The following is a 17155-nucleotide window of genomic DNA, read 5'->3' as shown; positions in this document are numbered from 1 at the left end:
GTGTTGCTTCTTGGTTGATTTCCCTGAGTAAAGGTGCAAACCAATGTCATGCAACAGAGGTTCCATGAATCAAATTGGTTTCCCACAGATGATGATAACCAAGTCTTTATCCGTTTCCCGAAGGTCAAGTGGTTCATTTCCAGGTGGAAAGGTTCCACGAAACCGAAAGAGGATCCTCCTTGCGGTTTTCCTGTTGAACTTGGGGACTAGTACTAGTGCAGCATTGCTGGACCTAAGTGTTGTAGAAGGAGTGTAGTGTGGAGATTTGCTTCTGAGCGTTGATGGCCCACCTCCGTAGTAAGAATGATGGGCGATGCACAAGGTTTTAAAATGGACCCATCGGTTAATCAAAACCTTCTCAAATACTATATTTTTACTCAGTAATACATTCTACAAACAGTATGAATGCAGCAATATCTAATCCATTTTCAAACAACCAACATAACTTCTCACTGAATACCCGAACAATTGACACAAACCTATAATGGGGGTAAATCACAAAAACCATTAAATACATATACAATTTAATTCCGCCAAATAGTCTTTATACAATCCTAATCAATCCCTCTGTGTTACACTATTCAATAAACAATTCAACCATATAGAGTCCTTTGTTCACCCAACTCCTTCAAACTGAAAGTGCTTCTTTACACGTTTCACCCAATTGATTTCTCTCTCATAACTTTGGGTATTTTTCTCCAACTGATTTCAAAATGCCACCAGCCAGTTTCGACGTAACTGCTTGAATATGGATGGTCTATATAAACCAACATTATTTCAGTGTTTGAAAATCCAGACAACTGCAGCGTTATTTTCCTTACAAAACGCTGTATTGAAACAATGATCCGGATTATAACATTCTCATGCATGTAAGGGGGTCGGAGGGGGATACAATTGTTACTTGGAATGCCGTAATCCCAAAGTGACCACCACCATATCCACCCAAACAGTGAAATACTTTCTATGTTCAATTTAATTGCCTTGTAGCCTGAAGCTGAAAAAATAGCTTTAAATATTTTTTATGAAAATATCATGCCTGGCCTCTTATACTAGCCATTTCTGAACGATGGTATTGTAGTGTATCTGATAAACGTTGTCTTACTTAAAAATGGCATGTATTTTGAGGAGTCCAACTCAGTCGATCAGCAATCGCCTCAGCCGTTGTCATAATTTCCTAATTTTCCACACGTGACAGCAGACGGAATAATTGCTGGCACGCCACTTGAGACCGTATGATAAATTATATTAAAACTGTAGACTTCTAAAAATGACTGTGGCCTCCCTTTACCATAGAGAACAATACACGCATTTAAGTAGTTTGTAAACACTGCCATCAAAAACGGACGGACTTTATGAATGAATAAGCTGTGTTGCTGGCTGCCATAACAAGTCTTCCTGGCAAAAACACATGCACGATTTTAGAACTATAGATCATAAAAATCACCAGAATTTAGGAACGAACCAACCAAAACATGAAGAATATAATCCAAAAGGTGATGTTCCAACACCATTGTATTTTAGACAATTTAATGTTTTCATGAGCCACACTGGCCTAAATAATACGGTATATAAGATAATTAAAGCAACGGTTCTTGAAACACAAAAATGATTGAATATAATATACATCGATGAACTAATCAATGTAGCAACTTCATCACTCTAACATCCGGTTAAGTACATACATTTGCATGTATGAAACCTTGCTGTCGGTTACAACTAACCTTTACGAATGGACTGTTACTGACGAACATATTGCAAGTATTTGCCTACTATACAGCTACAGTTTACTAATGTATTTTTCTTCAACCAAGTCTCTGTTGAGATTGGCTCATTCTCACTGAATATAATTCACATTTCTAATAGATATCAGTTACATATCATGAAGAGTTTTTTATATCGAGAAACATGAATTGGAAATGCAATTGATGTACAAGTATTCACAGATGGAACATCACAACACTTGCATAAAAATCAAGTATTTATTTGAAGGAATCCCATTAGTCCAACTGATTCAAACATTGTTCAAACAATTTGAGCATCCATTCACATTTGTTCTTTATATGATAGTTTATTTTGTTATATCATCCATGGTATCATATGTCACTTTCCCCACGACAAACCAAAATAGAGCATCCACTTCATGTCTTTGGTTTAAATAGTGAGAAACTAAAGGTGTGTTTAAATTCCCTATTAGAATTTTGGAACGGTGCACATTTACTTGAATATTCACCATTCGTGATTTTTTTTTCCCCCACAAAAACCTTATACAGGGGCATTTAATTAAATAAAACATCTCTGGTATGTGGTATTGGTGCATAATTCCATGTCCATCCCCCAGGACTAAAATTAGTCAACCATTTCGAGAATTGGCAAAACGTACATCCCCATTTTGTACATGTCCTCTGATTTGTGGAATATTTCACACGGATGGGATTGTTGAAGGTGCTCTGCTCATTATCTATCAGCCCTCAATTCCTGTACTAATTTCTGTCTGAGACTTTTACTTTTAAAAGCAAACTATGGGTTACGGCCACAAGTGTTCACTGAATGTCAATGATGCCACATTTTTGGAATCCCCCCGCCCCCCTGTATGGCATTACTAAATTGGCAAGGGAGGACACCTGCAGCTAAAAGGTCGAGCAATGGATGCATCATGTTATTCATAGGTCGTAATGAAAACGGAGCCAGTTGTCTTCAAGTCAGTCAAACCCACCTGAGCTTGGACTTCACACAAGTACAAATTGAACTAGTACACTATGCTTCAAGGAGCATCCGGATAATTGTGTCTCCTTATCTGAATGACATTCTATGTGGATGAGTAATTTTGATTTCCACTCTTTTTTTAATTCTGCTGTGCTCATTGCTTTTGGTCATTCACCACGAACTTCTCAAAACAATGTGTGATGAAGTGAGTTTGATGATGATTGCGGACCTGCTCATTGCTTTTCCCTGCTGAATCCAGTTCCAGTTCTTATGGTTCTAGGGCTCGTTTTGAGAATGGATTGTGTCCTCCAACGCATTCCACATCTTTGACATATAATGTCCACAGCTGTGCACTTTGGAAACTTTTTCGGCAGAGGGCGTCTTGCGTCGGGTCCATGTCCTTCGAAGGCCTCTGTCGAGGCGACATCACAGGATGTTATAAATAGGACGCATGGCGCCCGCAGCCTCAGTCCCGTTTTTTTCTGCGAATGTATTAACTTCGGGAGACTCGGTGCGCCTCGTGTGTTTTCTTCATAGAAGATGTCTTTCTCTTCAACGCCTCCGGACTCTGCGGTCTGGCTTGAAGACCTGCCGGGACTGCAAGTCGAAGATGTCGCTCACTGCCCCCCACTGCATTTGTTTGTGGTGTCTGGGCGAGCAGCACGACACAGACGACTGCTCGAAATGCTAGTCGCTGACTGCCAAGGCCTTGTGGGAGCGGAAGGGAAAGTTCCAGGTAGGTAGGGGGCTCTTAGCCCGTTAAGTCCCGGACTTCCAAGTCCAAGGGGGTTTCCACAGACTCCTCGAGGGGAGACTGTGTCGGAAGGATTCCTGGGGATCTTGGTCCCAGAGTGGTTCCCGCCACTTGTCTTCCTCGTCCCGGCACTCAAGGAAGCGCTGTCACCAATTGCCTTCCCCGTCCTCCCTGGAGGATGGGGCCTCGAGTAAAGTTTTGTGCCCTACGAAGTCTTTGACTCTGGAGGATTGGGCCGCGTTTAAGAAATCCATGATGGTGATTTTTCAATCGCAAGACACTGGTCTGGTCGCGCCTTCTGATGAAGCCGGCCAGGGTCGGTCTCGTTCTGTGGCTCGCATGCCTTCGGGCTTGCGACACTAATCTGGAGCCGTCGAGGTCCCATACGGACAAGGTAGCGAACGGTCGCAAGAGACGTGTCTCTAGGTCTCGGTCCTCGTCCCCAATGAGACTGCAGCAATCTATTGATGTCTTGGGGCCAGCGTCGACTCGTTCGTGCTATGTCTGTCCGATTCGGACATCGACGCCTTGCCATCGTATCAGCCCACGGTGCCGTCGGCACCTGTGACGCCGAAGCCTTCAGCGATCACGACGTCGAGGTTGTCAACGCTCTCAACGTCAAAGCCTTCAACGCGATCGGTGCTTTCGCAGATTTTTTCTTGAAATTTCCGTTGAGTATTCAGACATCGTGGATCCTCCAAGGAAGGTTACATCGAAGTCAGTGAGGCTGGTTTTGGCCTCCATGCCCTCTTCTGTCCCCAGACATGTGTTTCAACCCCCTCTGGATGATATTTTTGAAGAGGAGGAAAGGTCTGAGGTTGAGGAACCTGGTGACCTTAATGATGCTCCAATTGTTTTCTGGTGACAGTCAGTTGGAGGAGTTGAGGCAGACCCTCCAGGATGCAAGTGGACTGGACACTTCCCCGGAAGTGGAGTTTGGTAGACCTGAGCCTGGGGCTCATGCAGCGTCTTCTTATAGGAGACTCATGGCGCGAGTCTCTGAGTATCTGGGGTGGTCTAGTCCTCCTGAAGACTTTGTGCAGGATGATATAACAGACATCTTGGATCAAGGTCCGTCCTCTGACCCTGTTTTGCCATTTTTTCTTACCTTGCAGAAAAGGGTGGCAGCTGGGTGGCAGCTGCTTGGCAGTCCCCGGAATCTCTTCTAGCTGTTAATAAGTCTTTAACTTAACCAAGAAATACCGCCATTCCGTTGGCGACCCCAGCTATCTATCTACTCACCCCACTCCGAGAGTTTGGTGGTACCTAGAGGCAGGCGGCGTACCCTACCATCCCTCCAGATAGGGACAAGCGCTTCGACAGTTGGGCCCGGAAGGTATTTTCTGCTGGGAGCATGGCCCTGATATCGGCCAACCCCACGTGTGCCTTGGCAAGGTTTCGACACACTCTGTGGAATTGTTTCTTTGGCGGCTGAGCATATTCCTGAGGGGGAAGAAACTGATTGTTCCTTGCTCTCGTGCAGGACGGCAAGGATGCCATGTGTGAATCCCTTCAGTCGGGTTTGGATACGGCCAACAGTGTAAGCCGATCAATGGCTGCGAGCACAGTTATCCACAAATTTACGTGGTTGCGGAAGTCGGGTTTTGCTCGGGATGTGCAGGCCCGTCTTCTCAACATGCCCTTTGATGGCGCACATTTGTTTGGCAGCAAGGCTGACGAGAACCTTGAGAGATTGCAGACCTCAAAAGCTGCAGCAAAATCTTTGAGTGCTGCGGTGCGTCAAACTTTGCCTTTTCGTCCCAGGGGACAGCAGTGGAGGAGAGGTTCCTTTCGTTACTACTCCTCCTTTGGTAGAACGAGAGGGGCTGCCAGTCAAAGGGGCCAGCAAAAAAGTACCCGTGGTGGGCGGGGAAATCGTGGTGCCAGAGCCGCTCAGGCAGCTGCCTCTTTGCCTTCAGGCGCTGCCGCAGCCGCTTCCAAACAGTTGTGAGGTCATGTCCCATGGTTCGCCGGTTGTGGGCAGACTGTCTCAACATCTCGAAGAATGGCGTGCCATTACTTCAGATGCGTGGGTTCTGGATACAAATACCCCATGGCTACTGCCTTCCCTTCCTTCAGAGGCCTCACGACAATCCACTGGAGAAACTCTTTGAAGCTTCTGGATCCGCTCCTTGCGCAGGAAATTTTGAGCCTGCTGGAGAAAGGCGCTTTAGAGCTGGTGGCTTTAGTGGAGTGGAACAAGGGATGGTATTCCCCTTATTTTTTCATCCCAGAGAAAGACAGGGGGGGGATTGAGACCCATCATGGACTTGAGTTGTTTGAAAAAACTTCTCAGGAAGGAAAAGTTCAAGATGGTCACTCTTTTTCAAGTCCTCCAGGCCCTTCAGCTTCAGGATTGGTTAGTGTCTAAGGACCTCAAGGATGCTTACTTTCATGTGCCGATCCTTCCCCTGCACAGGAAGTACCTGAGGTTTGTGGCTGGCGAATTGCACTTTCAGTTTCGGGTACTGCCGTTCGGATTGACCTCCACCCGAGGGTCTTCACCAAGCTAATGGTGGTGGTGGCAGCGTACCTCAGGCGAGAGGGAGATTAAAGTCTACCCCTACCTGGACGACTGGCTGATCCGAGCGCGCTCTCCCGAGCTGGCGTTGGATCATTTCGGTGTCACCTGCCGCACCCTCCACAGGATGGGCTGGGCTTCTCCCTGAATTTCAAGAAGTCACATCTGACACCTTCCCAACAGCTAAAGTACATCTGGGCTGTTCTCAACATGTCCTTGGGGAAGTGTTCGCCTCCAAAGTTCTGGGCTCATCACATTGTGCAGATGGACAAGTTTCAACATGCCCTAAGTCTCCCGGCTTTCAAATTCTTAAGGTTGCTCGGCCTCATGGCATCCTGCATTTTGCTGGTGCCAGAGGCGCAGCTGCGGACGAGATCCCTGCAGTGGGCTCTCAAGATGCAGTGTTCTCCGGCAAGATGTCTGATTCCGTTCAGATTCCACGTTCTCCCAGGATCTTCTCTGGAGGGCCAATGAAGGGAACCTGATGAGGGGGGGAACAGTTTTGGAAACCGTGGCTGGAGGTGACGGTAGTGACTAATGCTTCCCTCGCAGGATGGGGTGTTCATGCCAACGACTTGACCGCCATCGGTCGTTGTTCTCCGTCGGAGTCCAGACTCCACATCAGTTTGTTAGAGCTGCGGGCCATCAGGCTAGCCCTGAAGGCGTTTCTGCCCTCTGTATGGGGGAAGTGTGTCCTGATTATGATGGACAACACAGTGGCCATGCAATTACCTCAAAAAAAAAGGGGGTGGGGTGGTAGTTTCACTTCCGTTGTGCAGAGAGGCAATGCAGCTCTGGTTCTGGGCCATCCAGCAGGAACTTTCGATTTCGGCAGTTCATCTGGACAGAGACGACAATGCAGTGGCGGACTCTCTGAGCAGGCAGAGCGCAGTCTCCCATGAGTGGGAGTTGGCTCAGGAAGTCCTTCAGGAGATCTTTGCCCTTTGGGGAACCCTGCAAGTGGATCTCTTCGCCACCAGTGTCAACCGGAAGTGTGAGAGGTTCTGCTCAAGGGAATTTCCTCCAAGGGAAGCCTTAGGAGATGCATTTGTGGTGGATTGGTCACTCCCACTGCTGTTTGGGCCATTGCTCCGGGTTAGGCCAGGAGAGCGTGGTACCCGAACCTTCTGGAAATGTCCATCAGCCCTCCACACCGTCTTCCCCGCCGAGAGGATCTGCGCTCTCATTCTATTTCACGAGCAGGGGGGGGGGGGGGTTGAATCTGTCGTCAGGACTCTCAACTTCCACGCTTGGTATCTGAAAGGTTGAGGTATAAGGATTGGGACCTCCTGGATGAAGTGATTGAGGAATTGCTTTTGGCCAGGCGGCCTGCGACAAAATCCCTGTGACTGGTGCAGAGATCACAATGTTTGATCCTTTTCAGTGCTCCATTCCTATGGTTTTGTCTTTCTTTGGCCCACAGGGGCCTTCAAGTAGGTACCGTTAAAGGTTACCTGGCGGCGCAGTCTATCTTTAAGCGCTCGTCTGAAGAATGTTCTTATGTTAAGATTCCTTTGATTTCTCAGTTTCTTAAAGGACTGACTAATGTATTCCCACCGTCCCATTTCCAGGTGCCGGTTTGGGATTTAAATTTGGTTTTGAAATTTCTCATCCGTGCTCTGTTTGAACCTTTGCACTCTTGTCCTTTGAGATTATTGGCCTTCAAGACTGTGTTCTTGGTTGTGGTTACTTCCGCTCGCAGAGTGAGTGAATTGCGGGCACTTTTGTCTAAGCCACCCTTTACTGTGTTTCACAAGGACAGGGTTGTACTGCAAGTACGTCCCTCCTTTCTTCCTAAGGTAGTTTCTGAATACCATTTGAGTCAAAAGGTGGTTCTTCCATCTTTCTACCCTCCTCCTCCTGGTAAGGAAGACTGCGACTCCATCGATTGGATCCTAGGAAAGCTCTGAGCTTTTACATTTCTAGGATGTCCAGGGTCAGAGTGGATGATCAACTCTTTGTAGGATATGCTGGACACCGATCGGGTCAGGCTGTTAACAAACGGACCTTGTCTAGGTGTATTATTCTCACCATTACAGAATGCTATCTATTGGCGGGTAAGGACCCTCCTGATGGGTTGAGAACTCATTCCACTAGGGGCGTGGCTACTTCCACCGCCCTCCTGCGGGGTGTTCCTATTGGGAATATTTGTGACACCGCTACATGGGCTTCCCTCCACACCTTTGTAAAACATTATTCCCTGGATATAATCCATGATCAGGATATGGCCTTTGGGAAGGCGGTTCTTTATTCTGCAATCTGATTGGGTACTCTAAATTCTTTTCCCTCCCCCATTTACTGGTATTGCTTTGGGAGTCTGTCAAAGATGTGGAATGCGTTGGAGGACACAATCCATTCGAAGAACAAGTTACTTACCACTGGTAACATTCTTTCGACTGGATGTTCCTCCAACGCATTCCACATCACCCTCCCAGTCTGCCCCTCAGGAGAATTTCCTATGCGATTGCAGCTTCTGTTTTCCGCAAGGCTGAGTGCAGTCCAGCAGGCATCAGACTGGTGCCATACATTCTGGGGGAAAAAACTTAAACTGAGGCTATAGGCGCCGTGTGTCCTATTTATAACACCCTGTGACGTCATCCTCGACTGAGGCCTTCCAGGGACATGGACCCGACGCCATTAACGCAGGATGCCCTCTGCCGAAGGTTTCCGAAGTGCACAGCTGTGGACATTACATTTCAAAGATGTGGAATGTGTTGGAGGAACATCCAGTCGAAAGAACGTTACCAGTTGGTAAGTAACTTGTTCTTCTCTTTTATTGTCGTTTTAGAGTTTTGGAATGTGTTGGTTACTGGGAATTTCAAGCATACTTTTTGCTTTGGCCATTGTCTTGTTGGTGTTATGGCCACCGCAGTATGTTTGGTTGTAAGTAACTGTTGCATTTGTACTGAAAAACTATTCAAGACTGGCACGTCCTGCTTTCTTTCATGGTATTGTGAAAAGGAGTACCTATGGATTTTCATGCTTTCTTGGCTTGTTTCTGTGCATTTCAATATGTGCTGCTATTGTGTGATTGCCTATACCTACACATTTTAATGTAATGCTATGTTACGATTAATGCTTATGCGTGCCATGACTGGGCACACAATATGGCTCATCACTTCACCTCCAGTAATCTGTGCAGCAAGCACGTTTTTCTGTTATGACCTTCAGATTAATGTGCAAGGGCTCTACTCGGTCTCCTGGAGCTACGTTAGGAGAATTATGCATGCCAAAAGACCTTAGTGGTCACTGATGTCTCTCAGTGCACTGCTTCTGTTACATGGCACGTGCTTGGGAATAAGTTCAATACTTTTGGTTTGTTTTCTTTTTCATGGGTGACGTGTACAGGCGTTTTGCCTTGTTTATTGTCAGTGCAAAGAGTGCTACTTAAACTTAAATGATTTATTTTTGTGTACTTTTCTTTTTCATTTTTTCCATGAGTGTTGAGCTTTTTATGGACTGGCTGCTGGGTGTTGTGCCAGCCATCCTTAAAGTTTGGTTGTGTGGTTGGTTCATTCAGTGCAGTGCAACAGGATTGAATTCAGATGGAACCCATATTCCTGGTAATCGCCAACCTGCAGTGTAGGCTGGTGCATCCCGAGGTGTCAGACTTGAGGTTTGAGAGTGAAGGTTCTTGGTGTATGTTGGAGCATCTGTGGCCCTAGTCCACGGCATATGCAGTCCTTTTGTCTGAGGTGCATGAGTGCAACAATTGGTCCCAGGCTCAGGTGTGTTTCTTGAGGAGGAATTCTGGGTGGTTTCGTCTGTATTGAGTTCTAAGCTTCATGCAGGGCTTCGAGGGACAGCTGCATGCTTCCATTTGTATTTTTACAGTGTTCAACTGATGTGCGTGGTTTGTTAGTAGCCTCTTTGGATGTTGAGTCTATGGGCAACTGGTCATTGTTTTTCCGTACCGGGCACTCTGCAATCCTGTCTTTTGTTGTGGTATTTGTGTGATGTTGGTGTGTGTGGCTTGTCAGTTGGAGGTTGAGCGGAGTGATTCAGGTGTCCAGCGGGTGTCCTTCATCCTAAATATACTGAAGGGTCTTTAGTGAATCTGTAATTTAACTAAATTGTACAAAGCCCTTCTACTTCAATGAACTGTATCTTTTGAAATGTAACAATTCCCTTTGCTGTTAGAAGTGGACTTCAGACTTTTAGTAGATTGTCGACATAAATCCGATGCAATGTGTTTATTTAGAGATCGTCCTCATTGGGCCCCCTATGCCCATTTTCCCACTTTCACTATGACCGACCACCCGTAGTCCTGCACCCTCACGCACCAGGGAGGCAAAAAAATGTGAGTGTTATCTTCAACTCTACTCTCTCCTTCTCTTCACACATCTCGGACATGTCCAAAAATTCCCACTACCAGCTGCACCTCCTCAGAGGTATTCTACTTTTTCTCACCTTCCCCCAGAGGCTCACGGTCTCCAGAGCCCTGGTTCTCTCCAGACTGGAGTAGAGTAACAGTCTTTCTCAATCTTCCTACCGCCATTCTTCAGCCTTTTCAATTTATCCAGGACAGAACCACAAGACTTATCCTTGGCCTCAAGCCCAGGGACTGCATCTCTCAGGCTCTGAAATCCCTCCCCCCGTGGCTGCAAGGATCCAAGTTCAAGTCCCTCTGCATAGTCCACAAGGCTTCCTGGGGCCGGCGCCCTTACTATCTACATTGTTCTCTTACTAAATACTCTCCTTCCAGAGCCCTCTGCTCGACCTCCTCTCTCTGCGGGTGAGCCATTTTTCCAAACAAGATTTGGGGGTTGATCCTTATCCTCTGTAGGTGCCGCCCTCTGGAACAGCCTGCCTGCCTCTGTCTTGAGCCGGACCTCCTTAAATTCCAGAAACTCCTCAAGACATTCCTATTCTCTTCCTCTCTCCCTTGCTAACCTCCTTGCTCTTCACACCTGCTCCCCTCTTTCGTTCTCCCCAATATTTGTCACACACTTGTACTAGTAGAAATGCCCCTGGTCTAGTATGCTAGTTATTGCTGTTAGATTCTTCAGAATTTTCAAGGCCTAAGAATGACAATGATATCCCCTTGTACTCTTACTCCCGTCCCCTTTCCTCCATATTGCATGGACGTCCCTTCCAAGGGACAGGAAACGGAACCCTTTTCACCAGAAAAACCTTCTTCCCCTTTAGATTTAGAGGTGCGCAGGTGTGCGGCCAAGGGAGCATTCGCTGCCCTGACTCTGCCCTCCGGCGCCACACCTCAGTCCCCTTTTCCGCGTCAACGGGAACCGGCCAAATTCACCAGCGCTCCTGGGTTTGGCTTCGGCCATGTAATTTCACACGTGGATACTTCTTCTTTGTCTTTTTTGTCTTTTTATCATTCATGTACTCGGATCTCAGGCGTTCCGTTCCTCCCCGGCGCATGTCGACTTCCACAGGGTTCAGCAGGTGTCCATCCTGCAACGGGCTCATCCCAACTTCAGACCCCCACACCCTCTGCCTACGTTGCCTTGGCCCAGACCACGGTTGGCAAGCTTGTTCAGCATGTAGCTCGCTGTCCCCGAAAGCACTGAGGAACAGACTAGCCAGGTGGAGAGAGCTCTTCCAGAAGTCGCCTGCAGAGGACCTCAAGAACTTTGTGAAACATCGAACCAAGCCCAAGGTAGGGCCGATATTCTCCATCGCACCCTGCAAGGGAGACTCCTTCCTAAGGACTCTCCCGCTTTGGAGGGTCCGGTCAGGTCCTACCAGCACGTGCACCAAGGCTGCTACAGCTAACGGCCTTCGGGTTGGGGGATCCTCGGATCCTCCCGGTGACAGTGTTGAGGGACCGGAAAGTTCTTTTACCAGGTCTTCACCCGAGGGGCTCCGCCCTTGCACCGGCATCATGGCTGAGGGGCAACGCCTAGTACCGGCAATACGTCCGAGGGGGCACTTAAAGGCAGCTCTACTGACCCCAGGGTCGAGGGTGTCACACCTACCGGGCCTAGGCCCGAGAAGTAGGGTAGGCCTTGTGATCCACATGCAAGAGTCCTGGAGGAGGCCGGGCCCAGCAGGCCGAGCAACACATGGCAGGCAGCTCGACAGGATGGCTGCCGTGCCAGACAGAGGCACCCGTCCGCCATTCCAGGAATTCGGCGAAGAACAGTGGGACTGGCATCAACCAGGTACGTGGCCTATGGCCTATCCCACTTTTGCGCAGGGCAGCTTTCCTTTGCGTCCATATGGGCAGGGTACACAGCGGCTCCAGCACCTCCCTGCTACCCCGTCAGCACCCCCTGCCACCTCCTCGACCAGTGAAGAGGCTTTATTTGAGAGGTTCCACGGCCTCATGAAGTCCCTCGGATGGGCGTTACCCTCAAAGACGAAGTCAGGGAAATCCTCCCCGCAATCCTAGCGGCACCACAGACTCCTCTGCTTTCGCCCCCGGCACAGCCGCCTCCCCTGGCACCTCAGCCGACGCCTCAGGCAATCCGTACCAACCTCCGGCCGCGGTACCTGTACCCCAGCCTCCAGCGCCCTTTACTCCTACACTGGATCTCCCTGACCTGCAGGATACGGATGAGGAGGATCCAGACACGCCATCCTCAGCCAGGGCCTTCCATGAACGTATTTCTGGGCTGGCAGAGTATCTGGGCCTACCCCAACCTGAGGTTGAGCAGCCGGCAGAGGGGGTGCTGGCGAAAGTCCTCACACAACACCCCTCTGCCAAATCGGGAATTCCTCAACAAACCGATGTAGTCTCCCTGGCCAAGAAGGGCTGGCTCAAACCCCACTCGGCCCAGCCGGTCAATCGACCTGGATGGCAAGTACAGGCAGGTGGAGGGGGATACACACTTGCTCTCGGCCTATCCTCAGCCACACTCCTCGGTGATCGCTGCAGCATCACTGTACTCCAAGCCTCAGTCGACCTCAGCCTCCTCTGCGGCGCTGCTAGGCAAGGAGGAGAGGATCTTGGAGGCGTATGGCAAGAAGCTCTAGTCCAACGCTTCCTTGCATCTTCATCGGGCCAATGCTGATGCCATGCTTGCTGCCGCCAACCAAAGATTATGGCGGGAAATTGCAGACTTCCTACCGGAACTCCCTGCTCAGAACCAATCGCGCTTCAAGGCGGGGCTAGCCGAGCCCAAGCTGGTGGCGCAGGACCTCATGGAATCCACTTTGGCCCATATTGACACGTTTGGCCGTGCCATCTGCATTGCCACGGACATGAGCAGGAAAGCCTGGCTCTGGGCAACAAAATTCAACCCAGACCTCCAGGAACGCATATTAGATCTACTGTTCGAAAGGGGGGAGGCTTTCCACTCCTCCACGGATGAAGAGATGGACAAAAAGAACAGCAGCTCACAAACGGCCAAGTCTTTATCCATCCTTACAAAGACCACGCCCAAATCGTACACCCAATCTCAGTAGCGCTCCGAGAGGGGTCGTACGTACGGAGGGTTACACGGCTTCCAGGAACGGAGATCCAGGCAGCAACAAAAAAAGGGGGTGGGGGAGTAAGGGCTTTTTCCAGTCCCCCTCCTCCGCGGCAGCCTCAGAGAAAGAAGGCATGACACGTCCCTTTGGGTCCACATGTCTCCAGTGGAGGGCAGGCTTGCTCTCCATGCACATTTCTGTCACCAGAATTTCGCGGACCCCTGGATCCTCTCTGTATTATCCACAGAGTACTGCCTCCCTATCCCAGTCTCCTCCCACAGGTTGGGACAGCAACTCTTTTGGCGGAGATCCGGTCGCTCGTAGAGAGCCAGGCAGTGGAGGAAGTTCCAGCCTCCCAGCGAGGCTTTGGCTTTTACTCCAGGATTTTCACCATTCAGAAAAAGAACTAGGCGGGCCTGAGAGTTGTGCTGGATCTTTCCACCCTCAACCTCTCCTTTCCCCTGCAAAAGTTCAAGATGGTTACGCCAGCTTTTATAGCGGAGACATTGGACAATGGATATGCTCCCTGGATCTGAAGGACGCATACCAACACGTCCCGATTTGGCAGCCCCATCGTTCTTTCCTACAGTTCAGGATAATGAGCTTCCATTTTCCATACAATATCCTTCCTTTTGGCCTCAATTCGGCCCCCATGGTCGTTACCAGGCCCATGAATGCGGTGGCGGCCCTCCTCAGAGCGCAGGGCCTCCACGTCTACCTGTACCTCGACGACTGGCTTATCGGGGCTACATCTCCGTTGGTTGTGGTTGTGGGCACACTCTGGGAGCAAGGCAATATAACAATCCCTCGAAGCTGCTCAGTCTTCGTTGTTCCCTTCAAGCACTGTGTACTGTCTCACAGTTCAGGAATAAATCTACACGTTTTAACCGAGGCAACCTCTATGTTCACAAACTCTTCTCTGCTATTGACAACCACTGGAATCGCAAGGGGCATTAGTCCTTGTCCTGTACAGTCATTAACGCCAGCCCAGCAACAAGCAAAGCAAAGGCCTCCACTTGGCTTACTACAACATCCACCCTGCAATGATCAACCTTTTTGGCTTGCTTCTGGTCCACTTCTGGGTCTGGCGATGATCTGGCCTCTGCGTGGTCACACACCGGCCTCCACCGCTCGCTTCTGAAGGAATGTAAAGTAACTTAGATGGACTAAGAGGGTCAGGAGAGAGTGCCCCACCGCTGACCAGATGTTAGTCCTCAATTCACTAGGATGTCGTATGCCGCCTCTTTGCACACCAGATAGTCCCACTGAAACACACAAGTGCTTCCCGAATTCCTTCTGGTCTGCAGAGTTTGCAATGACCCTCTGTTTTACCAGCCCCTTCCATGCACTGCACACCCAGCTGCTCTGCTCCCGAGGCTCTCCATTTCAGTAGTGTTCAAGCCTGCTCATCTTCAGATGTAAGCCACCCGCACCCGCAGTGGACTGGGTGCCGAACCCGCAGTGGACTGGGTGAAAGTCCTCCATGGACGGGGCAAGTTTGGGAGGTAGGCGGGTTCCTTTCTGCAAACAAAGAATATTGATGCATTTGTTGTCCCCTGCACCTGGTCATCAGGGCCACCTGCATCTGCTGTCTAGAAAGGCTTGCCGGACCCACACATTGGCACTTCTACACTCTGCTGCTTGTGGAACGCACTGCTGATGCATCTGCACTACTGCCAAGCACCTCCTCCCCAGCTTTGTGATCGGGGGAACCGGCCCCCTGTGCACAACCGACTGCCTGTTCCTCCTCAACACGGTTTATAGTGAAAGTTTCTAATACATAGTTTCAAAATGCAATACTTTCGAAACAAAAGGATCGAGGAAAAAAAAATCTAATGCTCTTTTTTTGGGGGGTGAGGGGTCCCCCCAAAACCCTGTTTTTGGGGTAAAACCACTAATTTAACATATACGAAACCCAAAACAAATGTGCTTTAGAATTTATTTTTTCGATCATTTTGCTACAAAAGATATGCATTTCGGAGCTATGTATTCGAAACTTTGACTGGACACCCCTCAATACAGGCAAGGCTCTCTTCTCCAACAGCGTTCAGTGCCGCATTAGAGAGCTACTCTGGAAGCCATCTTAAGTTGCAGTTCAGCATCTGGCCCTGTTATGGTTAGGTGGGTGGAGACCGCTTCCAGGGCCTGTTGTTCAATTGGATTTCAATCATTGCCACCAAAACTCATTCTGACTAGTGCAGCCTTGCTTCTTGCATATGGAGCTCCCTTTTCTGACTTGCATGGCTTCTGGTTAATGATGGATTCTTCTGGTTTCCGCTGTGGCTGCAAGCTTTTTCTTCATTCCCATTCAGCAGTTGGCCATGCCCCCAAAACTATGCATTCTCCTTGGAATTGGGGCTGTCCTGCGGCTCTGCTACACTTTCAGTAGCTAAGAACATGCACAATGTGAAGTGTTCCATCACTTGTCATAGGAAATAAGCAGAATTATCTATTGACATTCCGATATGTCAATGGTTCTGATCCTTTACTGGCCACTATCCCTATCTCTTTGTAATTTGTACTTGTTTGGCTAATCAGATCTCTTCCAAAATGGCGCTATTCCAAAGCTAGATCTTTAATGACATTGTAGTTTTAAGATTGTGATGTCCAGACCGATTGGGATACTTATTTTTTTTAGCATACGAAGGTAAAAAAAAAAAAAAAAAAAAGGATTGAAGGGGTGTAGTTGGGGGCATTGGTAAAGGTGTAGGTTTAGTTACCTTACATAATCTAGTTTAACCTCAACATCTTGTTAGTGTTTTTAAAACCTTTTGGGAGTGTAATAGGTCTTGTAGAACAGTAAAGTGTGACAGGCAGGGGGGATAGCTTGGGGGCAACGCGTTTGTCTTGGAAGCAAGACAATGCAGCGCAACACAGGTTCGAATCGCGATCCCACCCTTAAAAACCAATGTCTCGTATTAAGCGCGTTATAAAACAATTACAGGTATTCAGTTACACAACCACCACATTCCTTAGTGTATTGACAGATAGTTATTAAAAGCAAATTGTGCCTCTTTTCTTAGTTTTACCACATGTACATAATGTCACACTTGTGGGTTTGATGATATGAGTTAACAATACCTTTCAGCACAAAGGCTTGCAAAGCCTCATTGTTCATAGCTCATGAAATGGTTTCATTCAGATGTTTTCCTTCCTTGTGTTACTTTTACAATTGTGTGTTTGTCTGTCTACGTCTGCTAAATCAATTTGTGCGTATTTTGATTGTAAATAAAACATCATCCAGTTGGCTGTTATATTGATTATCTTTTTGTATAAAGTACTCCGTTTGCACCAATGGAACATTTATTATTAGTGGTTTACAATTCTGTTATGCATTCAAATCTTCCTTTATCAGTAGCTGTATTGGTGCATGCCCTCTTTGCTTCTGTGCAAACAAATATTGTACTATGGAAGGATTGGAGTCATTTTGTGGATATCCCAGATCATTAGGAAAACCTTCTAATGATTTTGGTGAGATGTTGTATGATTATCGGTTGGGTCCGTGGAGCAGTAGCTTTCTCTGGGTTTCTCTACACAGTATAACCCTTCCATAATTCTAGTCGGCATGCTGGATAGTAAACATGGAGGGTGGAAAGGGCATTATGGCTAGAGCATGCCGATGGAAAATAGTATGTTAACACACAGGCACTGAAAACTAATTTATGTGTAGAAGACATTTACCTGACGAGAGAAGTCGAGGCGCTGTAGTCCAGTGTCTTCAGTGCTTCTTTTTGTAGAATGTGTTTAATTGAGAGTGAGTGAAAAGAGTGAGCACGAACCCTACAGATGTGGTACCTTGT

General features: G+C 48.1%; 1 protein-coding gene across 2 annotated transcripts in view; it reads left to right on the top strand.

Moving 5' to 3' along the window:
* The window catches only part of GNAS (GNAS complex locus), a 2205902-nt gene that overhangs the window by 1500753 nt on the left and 687994 nt on the right, over positions 1-17155 (top strand). The window lies entirely within an intron of this gene.

This window comes from Ambystoma mexicanum, chromosome 3p, assembly GCF_040938575.1.
Source record: "Ambystoma mexicanum isolate Mex_15411 chromosome 3p, UKY_AmexF1_1, whole genome shotgun sequence".
Classification (NCBI taxonomy): Eukaryota; Metazoa; Chordata; class Amphibia; order Caudata; family Ambystomatidae; genus Ambystoma; species Ambystoma mexicanum.
The sequence above is the reverse complement of the archived record's forward strand: the minus strand, read 5'-3'. Positions and strand labels throughout refer to the sequence as shown.